Source organism: Pelmatolapia mariae, linkage group LG3_W, assembly GCF_036321145.2.
Source record: "Pelmatolapia mariae isolate MD_Pm_ZW linkage group LG3_W, Pm_UMD_F_2, whole genome shotgun sequence".
Lineage (NCBI taxonomy): Eukaryota > Metazoa > Chordata > Actinopteri > Cichliformes > Cichlidae > Pelmatolapia > Pelmatolapia mariae.
Genome location: NC_086229.1, coordinates 59,028,563 through 59,044,655, shown reverse-complemented (window position 1 = coordinate 59,044,655; position 16,093 = coordinate 59,028,563). Strand labels below are relative to the sequence as shown.

The following is a 16,093-nucleotide window of genomic DNA, read 5'->3' as shown; positions in this document are numbered from 1 at the left end:
AAAATTGGAGTATGCCTCGCTGGGAGGGTCCATATCAAGTGTTATTGACAACACCCACAGCCTGTAAGATTGCAGAGAGACCCTCCTGGATACATCAGAGCCACTGCAAAAAGGTTGAGGTCCCGAGAAGCCCCGACACCAAGGAGGAAGCACATTAGGGAAGCCTCACTTACGCTTGGTTGCTTCGGGGGTGAGGGGGGGTAGTGCGATTGGGTCCCCGTAGGGTGAGCCCGCACTCTAATCTCCATCCGATCAACTTTAGGGCAGCCAGGTGTAGGTGTGATGGACCTATGTGCGACAATGTGAAGGGGAACCCTCCTGGTTACCTTGACTATAAAAGCTCACCCTTACAGGATGCCAGCTGATGCCAACAGCAGTCAAGCCACGAGGCAGGCAGAGAAGATGGACGTACAACAACTTACACCTAATGGACATGACACAAGATCACATCCATCCTTGGATGAAAAGTGACTGATACAGATATGTGTTTAACAAAACCACAGAGAAAGACTGTTACATCTACTCACACATGTCGAGCATTAATGACTGGTTATATATATATATTTTTTTTTTTACTTTTTATTATTTTTATTCTTTATTTTTTTTTTTATTATTTGAGTTATTTCTTGTTTAAAAGCTGTAATTTCACAGATGATAAGTTTGTCATTCACAGCATACGCAGATGCATCACACACTGATGAAGATCATGAAGACTTATTTTCCTACTTGTTTCATGAAGATGAAGTGTAACTTATGATGTAGTAACTGAAAATGTGAAAAACAAGTAGTTACTTACTGATGAACTGTACATTTCATTTTTCTGATAAACAGCGGGGAATGACAAGAGAATATTGTATATAATGTGATCAGTTACATGAAATGTATCCTTTCATTATTTGTCATTAAGCATATGTCTAACATGACTTTTCACCTAATAACTTTTGACATGAACTCTTTTATGATAAACAACTTACAGCTTCCTCTTTTCATTCTAGAACATACAGATTTGGAAAAGGGGAACCTCAGCTCTGAGTTCTGAGAATAATGTTGTTATCTATGTCATACACACACACACACAGACAATCTTGTATAAATAAAGGTCGCAGACAGTCGTGGGGCGCAGTTCGTGCGTTCCATGACTGCCCCTCGCGAGTGAAAAACTTCTGCAGTGTTTGTGTGTTTTCTGACTCAGACGTCTCAGCTGAAGAACGGCAGGGTGATTTAAAGAAATCCTCTGTCAACTTCAAATCAAAAATTAATTTGTAAATTAATTGTAACAAAATTTTGATTTTTTTCATTACTGTTGTGCATTTTTAATGTACACTCATGTTTGGCAAAAAAAAAGTATGCAATGGTGGGAAATTGAGATAATCTTTTGATTCAGCACCCTAAAAACGATTTTTACAATTGATTGTAACAATAATTTACAAAAATAGTAAAAAAAGAAAAGAATCTATTCAAAAATGCTTTGTAAAGATATTGAAATATAATATAAAGCTCCTTGAGGTGACAACTGTTGTTAGTTAGAACTTTATAAATAAAATAAAATAATTTTAAATTGGTTTTAAGGAGTTTTCTTTAAGATATACAGTATTTTAGTTTTAGCAGTGTTACTGCTGTTTTAGCAGCTTGTTGGTTTCAGGCTTTTAAGAATGAAGGACAAAGTAAAGTTCAGTGCTGATCAGGCACTCACATATGTTCACGTGTTGGACACAATTGAACATAGTGAGTTAGAGATTAAATCATACGTCTTGTGAAATAATGCTTGAACTTTATCTTTGAAAGATGTTCCTTCTTCAGAATTTTACAAAGGCTGTCGGCTAATTGATGATAGCAGGATAAAGAGTTTATGTGCAGGTCACAGACTTAAATATGCTCTTCTAGTAAAAATACCTTAAATATAATCCTTTTCAATGAAATTATTATCCTGAAGTGACCCCCAAATATACAAAAATTTCAATATGGTCTAAAAAAAGAAGCAAGGTTATTGGGGTTTTAACAAACATTGATGTGTCTTGAAATTCATATAATGTGAAATAATGTCTGAACTTCAGATTCAGACAGTGTTTCAAAAGCTGTCACTTCTGTAACAGCTAGGGCTGAAGGTTAATACTGATAATAACCATAATAATGAGTTTATCTACAATTTAGACTTAGACATCCTCTTCTTGGTTATCTGTTTGTGTTGTATGGTTAAGAAAACAGAAAATAATGGCCATGAATGTCTGATGCTTGGTGGATCTTTCTACCTAGATGACCTTCTGGTGCACGGGAGTTTGTGATTTCATCTGGACCCAGGACTTTCAGCAAGCATTCAACATCTTTTGCAGATCACTGACAGTCTACAGTCCTTGCCCCTCCTGACCCCACCCTGACTTTTATCCTGGAGTAACGTGGGACTGCGAGTTGTGTTGTCACAGGTTGGGCTCGATGGTGAGAAGGTGGTGGTGTACTTCGGCTGGGTCCTGAATAAGAGTGAGCATCACTACTGTTCCACATGATGAGGGCTCCCAGCTATAGTGATGGAGGTAAGACACTGACCATGCAGCCCTCCAGTGCTTGATGTCCTTCAATTTCGCTGTGGCGCACAGAGCAGGGGCACGCCGTTCCAACGTGGATGCTCTCCATGCCCATGTGCTGGAGCTGGCTGCCATTACTGTTTTAAGTGAGAAGAGATGGAGCGGGAACCTCGTGGCGACAGACACACCTCTCATGTAGGGTGCTCCTACTGGTGAATGTGGCAGAGTGGATGGCACGTCAGGAGCAAGACAGCAATGTGCTGCCAGTCCTGCAGTGGCTAAAGAGTGAGGCCCAAACCCTCTATGACAAATTTGTGTGTGTGTTTTCCGAGAATTGCTAAGTTTATATATGTGTGTATATATATATATATATATATATATATATATATATATATATATATATATATATATATATATATATATAGTGTGTGTGTGTAGACACTTTTCACTTGTTAATACACACTGGTGCAGAAGGGGTGAACTGCCTTATTATTTTCTGCACTTTTTTTTCTCTTGTTTATTCGGTTAGGGAGTTAGGGGGAGAACTTGTTTGGTTTTTGTTTCACCCAGGATTTAGGTAGCACCTCCCTTTTTGGAATAGCTTGTTTTATTTGTTATTTTGGGCTTTGTTCACCCCAGAATTAAAGCTTTCAGTTTGGTAACAATAAAATCACCTTAACTTGTAAATTGGCTTCTGGGTATGGCTTTGGGTACTGGGATATGGTCACCTTCCTTTTAACCCTCCTGGAATGAGTTGGGGAAGTGGTTTACAGACTGAAGTTGCCTCCTAGAAGTGGAAAGTGGTGTTGCGCAGAGACCGAATGGCCCCTTATAGAGGACATTCTCTTCTTCCTTTCCTTGAGGCATATGTGCAAAGCCCCCATACCCCTCCACAGATGGACTCACAGCAGGAGCTGCCTTCCCCTCCATCATGATTTCCCCTCTAATCCCTATAGCTATTTCTATCTCTCAGAGACTCAGGAGGCCTAAGAGCCAACACAGACTACATCCCCAGCTTTGAGAGTGTGTTGTTCCCTTGAGGAAAAGAACTTATTGTTGTTACGACTGCATGAAAAAACATTGAGTGTGTGCTGGATGGGGGGAGAGTTAGATACTGGAGCTGGAGAGTTAGTTGTTTGGGAGGATTCTCCCCAGTATTAACTGCCCTCAATAAATTTTACCACCACAATAAACTGTGGTAAGAGCAAAATGTCTGGTCCTTGAGAGTCTATGCGAAGGTTACACTGGTGTCAGATTTAATGCGTGTGCATTTATATGTCAAATACTGTCAGCTTCTCATTGGTATTTAATGCTTTAGTGTCGCAATAAGTATCATTACATGTCCTTTCCTATATCAATTAAATTCAAACCAATTTCATTCATTTCAGCTGTACGTAACACAAATGACTGTACCAGTCACCCTAAAACGATTCAAAACAACTGTGAACTGCTGAACTCCCATAACTTGTTTTCTCTTACATCTCTTCTCTTTCATCTTACAATGCTGTGATTGCAGCCAACTCTCTGTGAATGGTACTCATGGCCATTGATCAGTGGTCTTTGATCAGTGGTTGTTGATTAATGGTCATGAGAACTTGCATAATTATGATGAAGGTGACCTCCCAGCCCATTGTTCCTTCAGTGGGCTGGTTTCACTCATTATGCAAATATACTGTTTATAAGATTGGGGAAACCTGCAGTCAGCTGAGACTGAAGAACTCACTTGGATGAGTGACAAAACGTTTCTCCCACAAAACGCTACGTCCAGATGAACAGAATCAACTTTTGGAGAAATACAAAAAAGACAAAAAGACATACAAATTTCTTCACCTGTACCGAACCCTGAGCTGTCTATGTTTTATTAAATTTATTTTAAGAGATCACAATTAAAGAATTACATAAGATAACATACCACCTGAATTCCTCCGCCTGTCAAATCAACATCACTTCCACTAATTTGTGAAAGGCGTACCTATGATTGTTGGTCTGCAGTTCCTCTATACTGTAAAATTTCCATTGCCTACTGCCTCTGTCACAGTCTGTTGTGGCCATTTTTGTTGATTGTTTATAAAATACAATTTGTATTGATTTTAGTTTTTTCTTTAAAGTTGTAAGAATATACTGAATAGGATATATACTGATAGAATATAGTTTTGTTATGTAAATTTGTAATTAATTGTTGGAAAAGGTTTTGGAAAGTCATTGGTTTATTAGCTTATGTACCCTTCCATTAATCAAGGGATTAAGAGCACCCTGTATGGGTGTGGTAAAGAGGGTTTTTGTTTGCCAAATGTTTGCCAAATGTCAGATGGGAGGACGGGAGGGTTAGAAAATGATTTTTTGACCACTTTTGAGGTTGTTAAAGCAAATTAAGTTAACTTTCGTTTAATTTTAAGTTTCAAGAAGTTATTTGGCTGATTTTTGTTTATGATTTTCCACGAAATAAACGGCATATGATTTTTAAACAATGGAATCAGAAGTGCGTTCTAAAACAAACCTCCCGTTGCCACCCACGGCCTTTTCTTGGGCTTTTTTGGTGTTTGCAACATAAAAGGCCGTGACATTTAAGTCAAAAAATCATTTTGACTTGCTTGGACAACACGTTCTCACTCCCAACTCGTCAAATGTGTGACGCATGGTCAGGCTCCCTCTGCTTCACTTATCGACGCGCAGGGTACCCCCCTGGCGTCGAGAATTGACGTGCAGGGTCCTCCTATTGAATACTATGCTGCTCCCTAATCGTTGTTTATTGACGACATGAGATTTCCGCGGAAGAGCCTGTTGTTCGTATATTTATACATTTACGAAATCACATTGTAGTGACGTGTACTGAACACAATATATTATATAATGTAAACAACTACCTGAGAAACAGCAGATACAGCAGATAAATTTATTATAGGCCATTACTTTTGGATCGTTTATTGCATTTATGGAGGGAGAGGTGTATGCTGGGTAATGGCACAGCTAGCGACCGGGTGACTTTATTCACCCGCTTCGGATGTTATCAGTCCATACAATGGGCGTTATTAGCAGAAATCAGTCCCATAGATGTGGGCCATCCACCTGCTAGATTGTTCAGAAGGTTGTTATCATCCATCCAGATGGAGGATCACTAACAGGAGCGTGGGAAGACTCCAGAATCCACTCTGGCTGGAATCCGGTGGATACAGCAGTGTTTACAGGTAAGACCATTTAAACGGACAGCATTTATAGAATGACTATTAAAAGTCAGCGAGTGTCAATAATGTTAATGTGGTTATGTTAGTAATACACCGAGTGCTAATATAACAGCTTTAAGATGCATTTGTAGATATTATTACGTGTTTTACCGTCTTTATGGTGCTAGCTTAAAGTTACGGTGTAAACGTTAGCTTATATTGTAGTAAAGCTGTTACTGTTTAAACGATGTTGGGACAGAAATATTAGCTTCTGTCATGACTGATGAAGTTACTAGTTAATAAAGTTTCCAGTAAAGTGATTAATCGCAGCCACAGATTGACAGTAAATATCCAGATTAGCTTCAATGCATCTGTTATAAATATGTGCAAGTTTCAGTGCTTCGTTTAAACTGTATGATACTTATACTGACCCAGGGTCAGTGTAAAATACAATCCTAGCTGTGTGAACAAAGCCTGGCTCTTTTAATCCTGCATGACAAACCTCAGGATGCAGGTTATTATGACTCTTTCCTGCTGGCACACCTGTCACACCTGAGAGTCAGCTAGAAACTTACAGTGACGTGGACATCATGCAAAGACTGCCAGACTGTAATACTGTAAATGATCAGTGACTCAGGTTAACACTAAACTTTAAACAGTACCTCTGTGTCTCTGTGTGTGCTGAACATCTGGAATCAGATTGAGTCAGGCTGCATCAGCTGAATCTGTTATTTGTAAATATCAATATTTTTTATTCAGGTGTGGGGATAATATGTAAGACTGCAGTGAAGCGATGTACCAGATGAATCCCTGGCCAAAGGTATCGTACTTAAATCAGACTACTGATCCAGCCACATCAGCCTTTTGTGAGGTCTGTTTAAAGTAGACTAAAAATGAACTGCAGGTTCCTGAGAGGTGGACTGAGAGCACAGAAACACATGTTCATACATACAGCTGTAGCAAGCTTACATTAATTTTAAATAGACTTGTTACTCTGATGTCTGTCTCTCTGTTAGTCCTCTGACAGACTGGTACCTGTCCAGGTGTGCTCTACCTGTGACTACTGGGACAGGCTCTGGCTCCTGTAATAGAAATTTTCTATTATTCTCATTTAAAGTATTTAAGTGCTTATGCATATGCTTAGTTGTGATACTGTTATAGACTGTTCAGTGAAAGTTTCTAAAACTAGATGAACTTACTTCAGCATCAGCAGTTTGAGAAAACAACTCCCTTTACAGGTGCTGATAAGGCCAAGGGCACAAAACAACTTAACCATTGATCCGTTAGGTTTCATAGCGAGACACGTGAAGTGTGGTATGATCAGTTTGTAACTTCCTCCCTCTTCCTTGGAATGCATAAAGATGTAGGAGCACGACTTCTGTGGCAGAGCTGACATGACTGTGAACTGTGATGTTTGATGTGTGTTGGCTCTCCTGCGCGCAGTAATAAATAGCTTGATCACAGCTCTTTCTGTGTTGCAGACTTTATTTACAAACTTCCACGATACCCCCCACCCTCCCACTGTGAACCTGAATTGAATATTCAGAAGAAAATGAATGGATAGACTGACATTTGTTTAAATACTTCTAGAAATCTGAGCTGTTGGTGTGGTAATAATATTGGAGCTGGCAATCTTTCTTACTGAATCTCTACTGTGAGTCATGTTACCTGAGATTAATTCTATGTTTACCTGACAGCCTGGACACATGTGCTGTGTGGAGGATGTAAATCAAATCAGATCTTAACTGCTTACATTTAAGGAGCCTGTTCATGTTTAGTTGTAATATGAACCAATGATTTTTTGATTGCTGATTCTAAGAGAGTCTTTGTGGAAATCCTGTTTGGCTTTTTGTCATTTTAATTCTCTTTTCCATTTTCCAGAACAGTTCGCCACAGTCGCTGTCCACATGGGTCAGTGGGACCAAGCAGCACTCTGCTAATGTGAGACTCTGACCAGCAACATCCAGCAAGACCCAGGCAGCGTTTTCTATCTCCCAGCTGGAGTTTTTTGTTTGTCTGTGACTGGAGAGTCAGATTTTTGTTGAAGCTGGAGGAACAGCCTCACACTTGCAGAGGTAAGTCAGTTTGTAGAGATCCCTCCCATCTTGACTTTTATGTGCTAGATTTCTTATCTGAAACAGTAATATTTCAGTGACTGCTGCTTATACCACAGGTTAATACACGCTACTGATCCCTGATGGGAGAATCATCACCTCTGCCAACAAAGAAGCCTGGTGGATGTTTGTTTACAGTCTGATGATGGGACCTCATGCTCTGCATCTTCAAAGTTTGCCTCCTCATTATTATTCATACCCAGTAATGTGAATTATGCTTATATCTAGTATAACTGGACCAACCTGGTGCTCTTCATTTATGGAGGCTGTTGAGTCTGAATGTTGGATGTTGTGTATCTCTTGTTCTCTGGGCTTTGTTGTCCTCAGTCTTTTTGCAGGATCAGAAAACAAAACCAGGATGATCGTAAATGTTTCTTCTCCAATTGGATGATGATAAGACCGTGACACAGGATGCCACCTTTAGTCTTGTGATGAAGCAAAGCTCAGGACGAAGTGTGATTAAATGGTACCCACATGTGTGCTGCTGAGAAGGATGTACCTGCAGCCAAATCCAAGCCTCCTCAGGTTAGTTGTAGTTGCAGAATGCCATAGGACTGAGACAGCTGAGGCATCAAATGTTTGATTAAACGGATGAAAAAGAGAAGTTTCTTCCCTATAATTATCACTTTTTAAAATCTTTAGCAACTTCAACTCTGTCAGCGTGCTGAGGTCACAGAAACAAGAAAAGAAGCTTCAGACTTCAGAGTGTTGTTTACAGTTTTCTGTCATCATGATCTCCCCTGAAGTTTATCACTGTGAGCCAAGCAGTAAGTCCACAGTACTATAATGATGATTCTGACTTTGGTCACGGTTTCATAATATTTTAATAATATACAATTATTTTTTGTAATTCATATTTTTTCTGTTAATCAAAAATTTACTTTGTGAAATTTGTATTAGAGAATGCAGAATGTGACAATATATTTTTGTGCAATATTTAATTTCTTTCAGTTGCAATTGTTAAATAAAAAAATAATAATAATTATATATATATATATATATATATATATATATGTGTGTGTGTATATATATGTGTGTGTGTGTGTGTATGTGTATGTGTATATATATATATATATATATATATATATATATATATATTCTAATTTAGCAAACTAATTTATCAAAAATATATCTGTATTAGTTTTAATACATTAATTTGACACCTGTATTGAAAATACCATATTGTATTCATACAGAATCAGTTTGGTATCATTGTTTGTCTGATTGCTGAAACTAAGAGCAAGTTTGATCTGTTTAAATCTAAAGTATCCAAAGTTGAGCTCTAATGTTTCTTCACCCTTGTGTGTGTGATATCTGATTTCCTACATGCTGACAGAGCAGAGCGGCAGTTTGTTCTCACAGATGGTGACGGTGTGGAGAGACGGTGGTGTTTCCTCTGAAGAACTAGCAGAGTCACCAAGGGCACGAGTCCATCTCACCACCTTGACTTGCTGACTGATGCTTGTCTGCACTGCACAGAGGAAATCAACTGACCGAGGTTTGTCCAGTGACGTGTTATGAAATGTATATTTGTTTTATGCTTACAGATATGTTTTTCTTGACAGAGGCTCTGCAGAGGTTAAAGCAGAGAAAATATGTGCTTATATATTTTAAATATTTTACTGTGATTTACTGGGACATTTGTTGCCTGATGTTTAGCAGGAATGGAGGAATGGAATCAAAGGGAGATGTTTTTGATGTTTTTGTAATGTTCAGTATTATTTATTTGCTTGGTTATTTTAGGAGTGTTTCTGGGTGAGGGAGAGAGGAGTCATCATCCAGGTAAAGTGACGTGGATCAGTGGACACACTTGTCTCCCCTTTAAAGGAGACGATCCGAGTCATCCCTAAATGTTAGTGCTTTCAAATACACAAACATTTTTAAAGGACAAAAACGAACATTCAACTTTGACTGTAATACAAAATAAATCTTTGCATGTGTGTTTTCAAACTCTCAGATGGGCAGGATATCAGTCTTGGACTGTGTAACCTGCCGGAGCTGCACTGAATGATCACCACACATGAGCATGTTCCTGCAACATTCAGCAGCTTTGCTTTTGGTAAGTAGAGTTACCTAACTACAGTAACTATAAACACATTATATCCATTTCTAACAGCCTGGTTACTTCCTGTCAGTTTTTTTAGAAACCATGTGGTCACCTGACCTAACACTGTTTCTTCTTCTTCCCCTTAATGTTGAAGTGTCAAATGTCCAACAGCTGGAGAGGAAACTAAACCAGTGTACTGGGCTGTTTCACCAACACGTGCCAGATGCTGTTCCTTCATGGTGACATCACCAGAGACAGCCCCGCCCACCTCAGGACCTCGCCATTGATCATGATGATTATAATCGGAACTAAGACTGTACAAATCCACGACCAGAATGTTTAGATGCTTTCTAATTATTAATGAATACTGAGAGCCTCTTTCTGTGTTTTGTCTGTTTTGGGTTGTTTTTTTTTTTACCTCATTTGTTACTAACAAAGTTCACCAAACTCACACAGTTTACATTCTGTATGTTTCCATCTTTACCAGCCACAGTCTACCTGCATTTAGAAAACAAACCTTAGAAATCATCGTTTTTCTCTTTTGTAATTTTGTAATTCAGTGAATATACTGGGCTGCTTCATTTATTGCATCACACATTGCTTTAAGTTTTTCAGTGTCCAGTTATTTTTTACTGCTGTTTACAGGGTCAAACATACAGAGAATTCAGACTGTTTAATGGACTGCTTGTCTTCCTGTTTATAACCGCCGCCTGTTTTTGACTAAAGATTTGGATTTCTGACTTTAACACAGCCTCTGCGTCTCCTCCCTTTGTGTCCTCTTCCTCTGTGAATGTGTTGCATGTGTCACAGATTCATTTTATTAACAGCTTTCCCACAGTGAGTTGCATCAGCATTCATTCACAGCACATTTCAAAAGGATTCAGATTAATACAGTGATCTTATAGTCAGAATTATCCTGACAGACTGCCACTGTAAATTATCTTTCATCAGGTCAATTTTAAAGCTCAGTATTTCAAAGCAGGAGTTATGAAGAATCATATTGGCATTAGGACTGTAACAATATGTACTAACAAAGTCAAAGTTTTTTAATTATGCTAGAATATTGGAAGACAATCAACTTTTAGTGTTTTCTGCATATTAATTATACTGAAATAGAGATGGTGACCCTAACTGTACAGAAGTATACTAAACAACTGACAATCTAACAAACATTATTGGCCTGAGCCGTCATGCACAGTGAGTCTGATCCTGTGCTGTGAGAGTATGACAAGCATGTTTCTGGTCAGTTTGGAAGAAATGATATCACAATGTTGATCTTTTTTTCAATATTCCTTCTCTTTTACAACATAAACTGTGATCAAAGCTACTTATGTTCACAGCATGTAATAATAGTGACAGTCCAGTGCATTGTGGTCTGTTGAGCTAGGGTTAGGGTTAGCAATTCAGACATATGTCTGACATATTACTCTTGCTGGATATAACAAACACCTAGGAATTCATATTATAATTTGATTTTCAGGAAATATTCATATTCAGTATCAGTCATTTTATATTATAACCACGTATCCACCCAGGCTCATTGTGGGGCAGGGCTCTGTCCTGGGATGCTTGAGTGAAAGGTAATGTACACCCTGACCAGGTATCCAGTCTGTCAGAGTTGTTTTCAATATTTGGTTCTAAAATATGACTGAAAAAAAAATCCAACTAGGATTCTTGCATATGATGGATGAAGTCTGTCTTTGACTGTATTGTCCAGCTGATCCATCAAACCCCCAGCAGGTGAACCTTATTCATGACATAACACAGTAACAATGTAAAAAATTAAACAGCAACAGTCTAAATGTAAAGTGCATTCTAAACTCCTCTTCAATAAATTATTTGGATGTGCAGTGAGTCATTCAGGACTGTAAAACGTGAACTACAGAACCCAGAGTCTTCATCATTAAATCTCTGGTTGCTTCATTTTTCTATCCTATATCAGATACTTTAAAGGTTTTAGTAAAGTTGCGTTCTCATGGTGAGGCAAAGTGCTTTATGTGTTTGTGCGGGTCATGAACGGCTATAAAATGCCTTTAATTACAGAACAAAGCGGGGTTTGAGTTCGAGTTACGGCAGACTGTCGCTACTTCTAAACGGAACGCAGCCTTCCTACGGCGGACAGCTAATATCAGGAATCGGACGCGCGGCCCAGCCTAGTCCACAGCAACCACCATAGCAACAGCCTAGCATGACTTTAAAAACATATTCTTTCTTCATTACTATCAAAAACGTGAAATGATTTGTAAAGCATGAAAGTGTTACAGCTGCAGAGAGCTATGGCGGTATCTTTGGAAGCTGTTTGCATAGCTAATAATATACGATGTAACCATAGAGACAGTCAGTCACGTGAGCTAGCGGTGCATGTTTACTACAGTGAATAAGGCGATTGTGTGCACAACGTCCACACGCTGCAGAGGGTAAAGACATTACTTCAGTATTGTTTTATATTTATATATATTTGTCTTGTGTTGACCATCACCTCAGGTTCACCATTACAGTTTCAGCATAAAAATGTACACTGTCTAAATGTGAACACATTCAAAAAAATCATGTCTCAGAAATAAGCACAGCTGTTCATGTTTGTCATTATAGTTTTATTTGTAAGAAAATTGTGAACTTCAAATTGTTTATCAAGTCAAAGAACATTTGACAAGTCTGAGTCATTCCTTTCCTCTGTGAGAGCTGGAATAAATATATATCCTGACAATTACAATTGAAACAGTAGAGACAGGTAGAAATGGGATCAGATTAATCTTTGCTTAGTCAGACACGTCCTGTGTTGGCCTTAACCCAAATTTTCCTCGGGGTCAACCTTCAGGATCAATAAAGTTTTATTGAATTGAATTGAATTGAATCATATTAAATAACAAACAATAGCACGATCCGTGTGATTTTGCATCCATTTCCAAATTGTAGTCAAGCAGCCCAGTCTCATAAATAGGTAACAGAAATGTCTCTAATGCAGATGTGTACAGTGTAGTGTAAGCATTAAAAGACCATAAAGGAAACACTACTATTTATGTGAAACTAATTGTAATAAAAAATGAGCAGGTGCTTTACAGATTTAAAAGAAAGAATCTGAAAACAACACTTTTTTGGTCTAAGTGGTCAAAGTAGAAAACAGAACTGATGTTCAAGAACAAACCGTAGCTGCACTGATATTACACATCTCGATTGTTGTGGTGAACAGACATGTTGCTTTTAAAACCACATGCAGTATGTGACCATGACTGTCCACTGAGACCATGAACGCCACTTCGCTGAAGTCTTCTTCTTCTTCTTCTTTTTCTTCTTCTTGCCATCAAAATGGAAGCAGAAAGAGCACGAGCTGCTTTGATCTACAGAAAGGAAAAAGAACATATGAGTTGAAACCATTAAGATAGAAACAATCGCTCAATGCAGTGTCTCACGTAGCTTAGCCTGTTACAACTGTTGATACAAGCTCAGTACAGTTAACACAGTGTCGGGGAACTCCAGTGTGGGAACTAGTGGCTTTAGGTTTGTAGTCATTTAACTTTCATCCATTCATTCATTTAATTCAGGAGGAAGAAATGTTAGGTTGGAGCAGGCTGGTTACATGCATTTGGTCCCATGCTGTCTTTAACCAAATGACTTGGTTCACTTTATGGCTGGGCTGTATGTGGGGTTATATCATGTTATTTGGGCAGGAGTACCTGTCCTCTGTTAGACTTAGAAAGTTTCTCCATAAGCAGAGCTTCTAACTCTTTTAGCTTTTAGCACATCTGTAGCTGTGCAGGCTGACAGGTTTTTGGTGGCTCTTTTTACTCCACACTGGTTGTGAGTGTGTAAATAGCCCCACTAGTTCTTTTGGGTTGCAGTTAACTTGGGAGGAAGGGGTGGGTCTGCCAGGACTAGATGAATAAAAATGATCTGGGATACATAAATTTCATAATGCATGCATATATCTCTATCAATTAAACCTGGCCTGAGGGCTGCCATTTTTACATTCAGTTATTTCTCTTAGAAATGTTGGATCTAAATAATGAATGTGTTACAGTCAAACTGACACTGGTCAGTGTAAATGGCTCATTGGGACATAGAAACCTTTAAATTAAATACCATCACCTGATATCGAGTGTCAAACAATATCAAAGCTGTAAAAGCTGTTTACAGTCAGAATTTATAAAAACTATGATTGTAAATTAATTCAAACAAGTGAGCTTTTCTCTTTGTGTTGAACATCAACACTGTGACTTCTTAGACTGTAAGCTTTACTTCAGCACAGTTGTAGAAGCCATCACTCTAAATGTCTTTTGATAACAAGAAAAAAATACCTTGTCAGTACACGGCCTGAAGTTCTTCTCCAAACATCTTCTGCCATCGGCTTTGTCTGCTGGTTTGAAGACAATAGACCACAAAAAGATGATTTAGTCACTTTGTCTGCATCACGCAACTCGAATGTGTTGTGCAACGATGTTAAATAGCCGTCGTTATCCCTCTGCTGTGTCTGTAGGATTGTACTGTACAGCATCTCATTGATATGTGAGGAATGCTTATGTAACACGATAACAGACGTCTGGTCTTACATCATTAAAATATAACGGGCAGGAGATATTTAGATATTTTTATATTTATATTACATCTTATAGCTGACAGATATTACTAAATAGATATAATTTACTAAATGGTTGAAAACATGAAAAATATGTCCATAATCACAAATGACCATGAGAGCCAGTAGAATTAATTCAACTAGACACTCAAAAGACGTCCTTAAATGCTCTTTAAGTGGCAGAACAAATGAACAAACAGTTAATCGCTTACTTGAGATGAAATCTGCTCAGCTACTTTGAAAACAGCTGGTTCCTCCTTTAACAGGATGACTGCTCAGGGGTAAGGCCATCATGCAGTCCAGCAACCTTTATGGTTCTGCTTTGATTCACCAGGAACTATTAGGGAAACCTTTCAGCGCCTCCTGTGAAAGACACAGGGATAAAAACAAACATTTATTAACATGTTCCACAGTCTTCCACTTTGATTTTCTCATCCTGTGGACAACAACGTACAGAGATGCAGGTTTATTGTTAACTTTTGTAAGGTTTCTTTACTGAACATATCCAGCTGCAGCTCCACTGTGATCCTGAACTGGATAAGCACTTAAGAAAATGTGTCAATAAATGGACAAACATCAGCTTACTATATTTATCCAAACAGACGAGACCAATAATGCTTCACTGAGTTAGAGACTTTAACAGACTCTTCTATGTAAGAATGTCTCGTGCTGATGGACCTGCAAACTTGACAACAAAGGTTTTTCAGACTACATGTAGCTGTCCTCTATGTCAGCTCACACATTTACATTCATGTCACACTTATTTCTGCTTTCCCATTTTTATCATTATTACTTACATTTTGATTGGATACCTTGAGTTTGTAAATGATCAGATTACATAATTGGAATACAATTCAATACAATTCATGTATCCAATTCAAGGTCGCGAGAGGATGAAGCCTATCCCAGCTGATACAGGACAAAGACAGGCTGCCAGTTATTGCAGGGCAAAGACAATACGTGTAACAGAAAATCTACTTAAATGTTTGATATTTCTAATAATAATCATAATTATGACTATTATTTGAAATATTATTTAAAGGTTTCTCTATAAATACATTTCAATTTTTTTTATAACCCCAAAAATTATAAACCTGAGCTGTTTCAGATTCTGACCTCTGACCTCAATGACCAGGCTGTGTCCTCACTGCAGCTCCCTCTTGGAAGTACGTCTGCTTCTTGTCTTCCCCCAGTGATGACCGCCTGCCCTTAATATCACGTACTGTACCTGAGGAACAAAACAGGACAAACACTTGCCTTCATTTAAGAAGTACATTCATACAGAGGTCATCTATGGAAACACACTAGTTCATCCTTTGGGAGGAATCAGCTCCTGTGAAACATTTCTGTAAATGAACATCGTGGAGAATGAAATGAGTTCTTCGGGTGACTCAGCAGTCCCACACTGACAAATGAAACTTCTGTGGAAGAAGAATCTGGATTTTTTTGATTTCCAATCCAGTTAAACTATTAAGGATTAAGCAACAGTGCTCATCTTTGCTCTTCTGAAATCTGTGTTAAACAACAACAAACATAAATTAGTAACAAAAATACAGCTGAGTAGAGGCTTTACAAACCACCAGCAGCCATAATGCTAAATTTTAATCTTCAAATGTTTCTGAGCCGTCTTCAACCTGCTTTTAACACAGAAAAGTCCCACAGTCAATGCAGCCTGACTC

At 38.4% G+C, this 16,093-nt stretch overlaps 2 long non-coding RNA genes across 2 annotated transcripts; one reads left to right on the top strand and one right to left on the bottom strand.

The window, feature by feature from the left end:
• Positions 1-6,337: 6,337 nt before the first annotated feature.
• LOC134624697 (uncharacterized) lies at positions 6,338-7,946 on the top strand. Its single transcript, XR_010093615.1, has 3 exons — positions 6,338-6,500; positions 7,562-7,755; positions 7,854-7,946. It is a non-coding gene; the product is annotated as an uncharacterized LOC134624697 (long non-coding RNA).
• A 4,904-nt stretch (positions 7,947-12,850) lies between these two features.
• LOC134624695 (uncharacterized) lies at positions 12,851-14,662 on the bottom strand. The gene is made up of 3 exons (XR_010093613.1): positions 14,627-14,662; positions 14,137-14,195; positions 12,851-13,179 (listed from the first exon to the last, which is right to left on the bottom strand). It is a non-coding gene; the product is annotated as an uncharacterized LOC134624695 (long non-coding RNA).
• Positions 14,663-16,093: the final 1,431 nt, after the last annotated feature.